We start from the raw sequence: 7798 nt of genomic DNA, 5'->3' as shown, positions 1-7798 counted from the left end.
ATTCTCTAATTTTTATACAAAGAACACATTTACATTTATAGTAAGAAAAATTCTTCCTTGTTTTGGACAAAGTGTAGTAAAAAGAAAAAGTGTTAAAAAGTTAAAAAAAAAAAAAAGAAAAATTTGTATTAAGTTTTTAAACAACTACAATTTAAATGGAAAAAAAGCATGTCCATCCTTCAAAGCTCTACTCATATGTACAGCTCCTTTGCTAAACCTTTCTGTTTTTCTGAGATGGAGTTTCACTCTTGTTGCCCAGACTGGAGTACAATGGCACGGTCTTGGATGACTGCAACCTCCACCGCCCGGGTTCCAGCGATTCTCCTGCCTTAGCCTCCCAAGTAGCTGGGATTACAAGCATGTGCCACCTCACCCGCCTAGTTTTTGTATTTTTAATAGAGACGGGGTTTCGCCATGTTGGCCAGGCTGGTCTCAAACTCGTGACCTCAGGTGATCTGCCCGCCTCAGCCTCCCAAAGTGCTGGGATCACAGGCACAGCGCCCAGCCTAAACCTTTCTTGATGATTAAAGATGTGCTTAAATTCCCTTTCCTTCAACCTCCTTAATAGCTTTACACACACGCAAGTAGTGACTGTAATGTTGTTAAGACCACAGGCTTTGAAATCAGACACACACCATGTAAAATCACTTTTACTGTTGTTAAGGGCTGAATTATGTCACCCCAAGACTCGTATGTTGAAGCCCTAACCGCCAAAACCTCAGAATATGACTATATTTGGAGCTAGGGGCTTTACAGAATTAGTTCAGGTTAAATAAGGTCATTTGGCGGGCCCTAGTTCACTCTGACTGGTGTTCTTATAAGAAGAAATTTGAACGCATGAAAGACATGAGGGATGTGCATGCACAGAGGGATGACCATGTGAAGCAGCAGCAAGAAGGCGGCCATCTGCAATCCAAAGAGAGAGGCCTCAGAAGGAAACCAACCCTGTCAGCACCTTGACTAAGCATTGTCTTAGGCCAAAACATTCTGCATTCCCACAACTCCCAGGTCGGCTCTGTGCTGCTCTACCCCAGTCAAAAGCAGCACCCTAGGACAGTGGTGTGCACCCCCTTGCTCCATCCTCCCTGAGCCTCTGTGTTAGAAAACAGTTCTCCCCAAACACATAGTTAACATAACCCATTTTTTGCTATTATTTTCACAGAAAGTTAACTTCCGAAAGCCGGAACATTTTCATGAGTAATCTAATAAGCCAGTTCCAAACTGCATTTACCTGAAATTGAAAGTACAATCCAATTTATTTAAACACAATTTCTTATGATGTACTTGAAGAGAAGGCCAGTAAAATAGGGCTGGAAGAATTTCCCTTGGATCCATTATGCTTCCCTTTGCCTACCCAGAAGTCAGGAACTTTTGCGTAGTAAGGACAGAATGTTCCGCATTCTAATAATTAACTGAACATAACCTGCAAATGAAAAAGCGGGGGAAATTTTCTTAAAACTCTCTCGGAAAACAGAAATCGTGCACTTAGGTCCTTCAAAACAGATTCACAGCTGAACTGCAGTTAGCTGCATATACTTGGCTGAAAAAGAAAAAAAATAAAGACTATGTACTAAAGCATTTTCTATTAATTACAGTGTTTAGAAGATACATGTCCCCTATTTTGATATTTAAACCTATTTTTCATTTTTATTAATGCATTTGGGGTTTTTTTTGGTTTCCTAACATGGATGATGTGGCAACATGTAGCTTAACTCTTAAATTGCCAGTTACTTTTGTTTCTCTTGATTCTTCTCTTCAAAATCTTATGTCTTTTCCATCATTTGGGAAGTTCTATCAAACTATAACTTTATAGTTGAGCCTGGTACAGTGGCTTACACCTATAATCCCAACATATTGGGAGGCCAAGGTGGGAGGATTGCTTGAGTCCTGGAGTTTGAGACCAGTCTGAGTAACACAGTGAGACCCTGTCTCTAAAAAATATACAAAAATCAGCCAGGCATCATGGCACATGCCTGTAGTCCCAGTTATTCGGGGGGCTGAGGTGGGAGGATCACTTGAGCCCAAAAAAGTCTAGGTTGCAGTGAGCTGTGACGGCACCACTGTACTCCACCCTGGGAGAGAGAGACCCTGTCTCAAAACAAGAAGAAGAAGAAGAAGAAAAAACATTTAGATATTCTTTAAATATTTTCTTAAAAACTAAATTTTGAGAAGACATGGATGTATCCAAATTATAAGCATAATAAAGTCTTAGTGTTTCCATAGGGAAAAAAAGCCCAGGTGATAGTGTAGAGACAGTGAAGGCTGGGACCCCTGCACTTAGGGCTCCCTGGATTAAAGCCTGTGACAGAGCAATTCTCATCTTCAAAGTTCCCTAATGACTAATGTGGATTTTAGTAATTGTTTAAGGGCCCCGTAAGGAGTGTCAGAAAGATAAAACCCTAATTCCAAGACTGAAATTAAATGGGTATCATTTCATGAGGAATTTGAAAAAGCTCTTTGAAAGTATGAGAATGTAATATGGAGGTACTGAATTTCTTCCCTGTGACTGTTTCATTATATTAAACAATCCATAAAAACTGTAAGTAATGGCAGAGATGAGACTACTGATTTTTCTTGCTTGATTTGTCCTGAGTTCGCGTTGACTGAGCATAAGAAACTCCCGTTCCTGAACTGGGCACCGCCAGTAAAACGGAAAGTTTTACTGCAGCCGTTGAAGAGGAGTTTAACACGTGCCTCAGACGTCCAGTCTCTGGGACTGCTGAACTGTAATAAACTACACCATTAAGTGAAACATTGGATGAGAAGCTGGCTCATTGGGTCGGCGGTTACAGTTATAAGTAGCTCCTTGGGATGCTAATAGATTAAGATGAGTGGTTTAAATTTCCAAGACAGACCTCTCGCTTTAGTAAACAGCAGAGTAAAAGACTTACATAATACCTCAGGCAGTGCACATTCTGGTATTGGCCCAGCCTCTAATTGTGTGACCTTGGACAGCTAATTTTGCTTCCCTAGACACCCCAGTTTTTTCATCTGAAAATGAGAATGTATCATGGGATCATCTCAAGTGTATCTAGAGCTCTACTGTTCTGGGATTCAACCACTGGTAAATCTACAAATATATTTCATGACCAGGATTAAATGAACTCTAATGGGCAAAACGCATGATTTAGTCATCCAAATGCTAATATTGTAATGTGGGGAAAGAACAGATTTTAAGTTCACCGAAAATGAAATCAAAACAGACCAGACGTATTAAAAGAAGCTCAACTTCATTTGTAACTTTAAAATGCAAATAAAAACAATGAAATACCATTTTCACCTATCAAATTAGCAACAACATAAAGTTTAAAGATATCCAGTAGTGATTGAGTGTGGGGAAATTGGTACTTTTAATGCTATTTGTATGAACGGAAATTGGTGGTCTTCTCAAAGGTCAACTTGTATCAATATGTATCCAAAGTTAAAATACAGTCACACTCACATAACAACTAAGATATGTCTGAGAGATACATCCTTGTGTGATTTCATCATTGTGTGAACGTCATAGTGTACTTAAGCCTAAATGATACAGCTTACTATATATTATATACATATAGGCTGTATTGTATAACCTATTCCTCTTAGGCTACAGACCTGTGCAGCATGTTACTGTACTAATATTGCAGGCAATTATTTGTATATCTAAAAATAGAAAATATACGATAAAAAATACCCTGTAAAAGATTAAAAATGGAGGTCGGGCACGGTGGCTCACGCCTGTAATCCCAGCACTTTGGGAGGCCGAGGCGGTGGATTACCTGAGGTCAGGAGTTCAAGACTGGTCTGGCCAACATGGTGAAACCCTGTCTCTACCAAAAATACAAAAAAAAAATTAGCTGACTGTGGTGGCAGGTGCCTGTAATCCCAGCTACTCGGGAGGCTGAGGCAGAAGAATCGCTTGAATCCAGGAGGCGGAGGTTGCAGTGAGCCAAGATCGTGCCACTGCACTCCAGCCTGGGTGACAGAGTGAGACTCCATCTAAATAAAATAAAATTAAAAAATTAAAAATGGTATATCTGTATAGTATAGGGCACTTACCAGGAGTGGAGCTTGCAGGACTGGAAGTTGCCCTGGGTGAGTCAATGAGTGAGTGGTGAGTGAATGTGAAGGCCTAGGACATTACTGTACACTGCTGTACATTTTATAAACACTGTATACTTAGGTTACACTAAATTTTTTAAATGTTCTTTCTTCAATAATAAATTAACCTTAGCTTACTATCACTTTTTTACTTTATAAATTTTACTTTTTTCAGACATTTGACTCTTTGTAATGACACTTAGCTTAAAACACAAACACATTACACAGCTATACAAAAATATTTTCTTTCACTATATCTTTATTCTATATACTTTTTTCTGTTTTTAGACATTTTAATTATTTTTTACTTTTTAAACTTTTTGTTGTTTTGTTTTTTTGTTTTGTTTTAGCTACAGGGTCTGCTCTGTCTTCCAGGCTGGAATGCAAGTGGCACAATCAAGACTCACTGTAACCTCAACCTCCAAGGTTCAAGCAATCCGCTCACCTCAGCCTCCCAAGGAGCTGGGACTACAGTCATGAGCCACCAAGCCTGCTTGATTTTTTAAAAAAAAATTGTAAAGACAGAGTCTCACTTTGTTGCCCAGGCTGGTCTTGAGCTGCTGTCCTCAAGTGACCCTCCTGCCTCGGCCTCCAGAAGTGCTGGGATTACAGGTGTGAGCCACTATGCCTGGCCAAATTTTTTGTTTAAAAATGAATACACCAACACACACATTAGCCTATGCCTACACGGGGTGAGGCTCATCAATATCACCGTCTTCCACCTTTATATCTTATCCTACTAGATGAATTTCAGCGGGCAGGAACACACATGGAGCTGTCGTCTCCTACGATAACAATGTCTTCTTCTGGATGCCTCCTGAAGGACCAATCTGAGGCTGTTCTTAAGGAGGAATCACTCTTTTCAGAAAGATGCTCATGGTGGTTTGTTTATTTTTTCATATTAGATTTGTGTGAGTCTATCATGGGCTATGGCATTACGAAGGCTGTGACTTCACCCAGCGATAGGAATATTTTTAGCTCCATTATAATCTTGTGGGATCACCATTGTATATGAGGACTGTCATTGACCAAAACATTGTTATGCAGCGCATGACGGCAACATATCCTTGAACACACAATTTCACTTCTGGGAATTTAGCTTAGGGATATACTTGCAAAAACACACTAAGCTGTGTGTACCTTCCTGTACATTTTCAAAGAGAAATTGTCTACAACTTTATATCATTTTGGTCATGTTAAAGACTTGGGACTGGTGGTTATATTCCTGTACACATAGCTTAGTGTGTTTTTGCAAGTATATCCATAAACTAAATTGACAGGACAGAATTGTTTGAAAAACAACCATGAATAAAACATAAATGTTCATTAACAGAAAAATGGTTAAATAAATTATAGTACATCCATTTTATGATTTTTTTTTTTTTTTTTTTTTTGAGACAGGGTCTCCCTCTGTTACCCAGGCTGGAGTGCAGTAGCGCGATCTCGGCTCATTGCAACCTCCGCCTCCCAAATTCAAGGGATTTTTGTGTCTCAGCCTCCTGAGTAGCTGGGATTACAGCATGCACCGCCACGTGGAGCAGGGGCGTGATCTCCGCTCACTGCAAGCTCCGCCTCCCGGGTTCACGCCATTCTCCCGCCTCAGCCACCCGAGTAGCTGGGACTACAGGCGCCCGCCACCATCCCCGGCTAATTTTTCGTATTTTTAGTAGAGACAGGGTTTCACCATGTTAGCCAGGATGGTCTAGATCTTCTGACCTCGTGATCTGCCCACCTCGGCCTCCCAAAGTGCTGGGATTACAGGTGTGAGCCACTGTGCCTGGCCCATTTTATGGGATATTATGCAGCTGTTTGTTTTTTGTTTGTTTGCTTGTTTTTAAACTTTGTGTGCTGATAGGGAAAGATGCCAAGAATATTATTAAGTGAAAACTTACGTTGGAGAGCAATATGCATAATATGATACAACTTGTTAAAAAAAGAAAGAAAGAAAGAAAAGGAAACAAAAGAAAGGAAGAAAACGGCCAGTCTGCGCAGCTGACCGCCTCTCCCGCCGCAGCCGCGGGGCCTCATGGAAGGCGGGGAGGACGGCAGAGGAGGCGGCGCAGCGCGGGGCCCCGAGGGGCGGCCGGCGCCGGAAGCCAGGGTGCACTTCCACGTGGCGAGGTTCATCATGGAGGCAGGTATCAAGCTAGGGATGCGGTCCATTCCCATTGCCACTGCTTGCACCATTTACCGTAAGTTTTTCTGCCAGACCAATCTGGATGCCTATGACCCTTACCTGATTGCCATGTCTTCCATTTACTTGGCCGGCAAAGTGGAAGAGCAGCGCCTGCGGACTCGTGACATCATCAATGTGTCCAACAGGTACTTCACCCCAAGCGGTGAGCCCCTGGAATTGGACTCCCGCTTCTGGGAGCTCCGGGACAGCATTGTGCAGTGTGAGCTTCTCATACTGAGAAGTATGCACTTCCAGGTCTTCCAGCATCCACACAAGTACCTGCTCCACTACCTGGTTTCCCTCAGGAATTGGCTGAACCACCACAGCTGGCAGCAGACCCCCGTTGCCGTCACTGTCTGGGCCCTGCTGCAGGGCAGCTACCACCGGGGGCTGTGCCTCCGCCACATCGCCGTGGCGGTGCTCTACCTGGCCCTGCAGGCCTGTGGAGTCGAGGTGCCTGCCGAGGTCGAGGCTGAGAAGCCGTGGTGGCAGGTGTTTAGTGACGACCTTACCAGGCCAATCATTGATAATATTGTGTCTGATCTCATTCAGATTTGTACTATAGACACAGAGATTCCCCTAAGGCCCTGGCCAGGCCTGCCCAAAGAGAAGCCCAGGATGGTCAGCTGCCTGGGGACACTGCCACCACATCGCCATGATGGCTGGTCCCCAGAGGACCAGCTGGGAGGACTGGTTGTGCTGCTGGAGAAGGGCTGGTGAAGGCGATGACATGCTGCCGCTTTGACCATCCGTAGCAGTCGCGGTCCAGATGATAATGGGAGCTGCGCCTCCAGCGGGCAGGCCGGGAGCACACTGGGTGCAGCTGACCCAAGGCAGCCACATCTGCCTTTGTTCTTTGAGAGGACTCTGAATACAATAGAGGCATGATGCCAATAAAAGGAAAATCATGACATCGACGACACTGAATCCCTAGCAATTTTTTTAAGCCAGATTTATAGCGAGAATGAATATGCAAAGTGACTGAAATCTATTTTGTGTAATACAAGGTGAGGCAAGTCAAAAAAGAAAAAAGAAAGAAAAAAAGAAAAGGACCAGGTGCGGTGGCTCATGCCTGCAAACCCAGCACTTTGGGAGCTAGAAGCTGGTGGATTACCTGAGGTCAGGAGTTTGAGACCAGCCTAGCCAACATGGTGAAACCCTGTCTCTACTAAAAATACAAAAATTAGCGGAGTCTGGTGGTGCGTGTCTGTAATCCCAGTTACTAAGGGGGCTGAAGCAGGAGGATTCATGGATGGATGGATGGATGGATGGATGGATGGATGGATGGATGATTGTTTTCAAAGAGAAATTTTCTAGAACTATATACCATTTTGGTCATGTTAAAGACTTGGGACTGGTAGTTAGAGGATGGGGGAGACATCTTTTCTTTCTGATTTTATATTATTTTACTTTCTATTTGAATTTTTTTACCATGATCATTTACATTTGTAATTTTTAAAAGACCTACTGAAAACATGAAACAGCCTTGAGAAATGGTAGCGGGGAAGTGTTGCAGAATGACCACATGCACCCTGATGCCTT

At 42.8% G+C, this 7798-nt stretch overlaps 1 pseudogene across 1 annotated transcript; it reads left to right on the top strand.

The window, feature by feature from the left end:
- The first annotated feature begins 5838 nt into the window (after nt 1-5838).
- On the top strand, nt 5839-7361 carry LOC101001820 (annotated as a pseudogene). Its single transcript, XR_639202.4, has one exon. The product of XR_639202.4 is annotated as a cyclin-Q pseudogene (transcript).
- The last annotated feature ends 437 nt before the right edge of the window (nt 7362-7798 follow it).

Source organism: Papio anubis, chromosome 1 (genome assembly GCF_008728515.1).
Source record: "Papio anubis isolate 15944 chromosome 1, Panubis1.0, whole genome shotgun sequence".
Classification (NCBI taxonomy): domain Eukaryota; kingdom Metazoa; phylum Chordata; class Mammalia; order Primates; family Cercopithecidae; genus Papio; species Papio anubis.
Note: the sequence above shows the minus strand (reverse complement) of the source record. Positions and strands in the feature narration are given on the sequence as shown.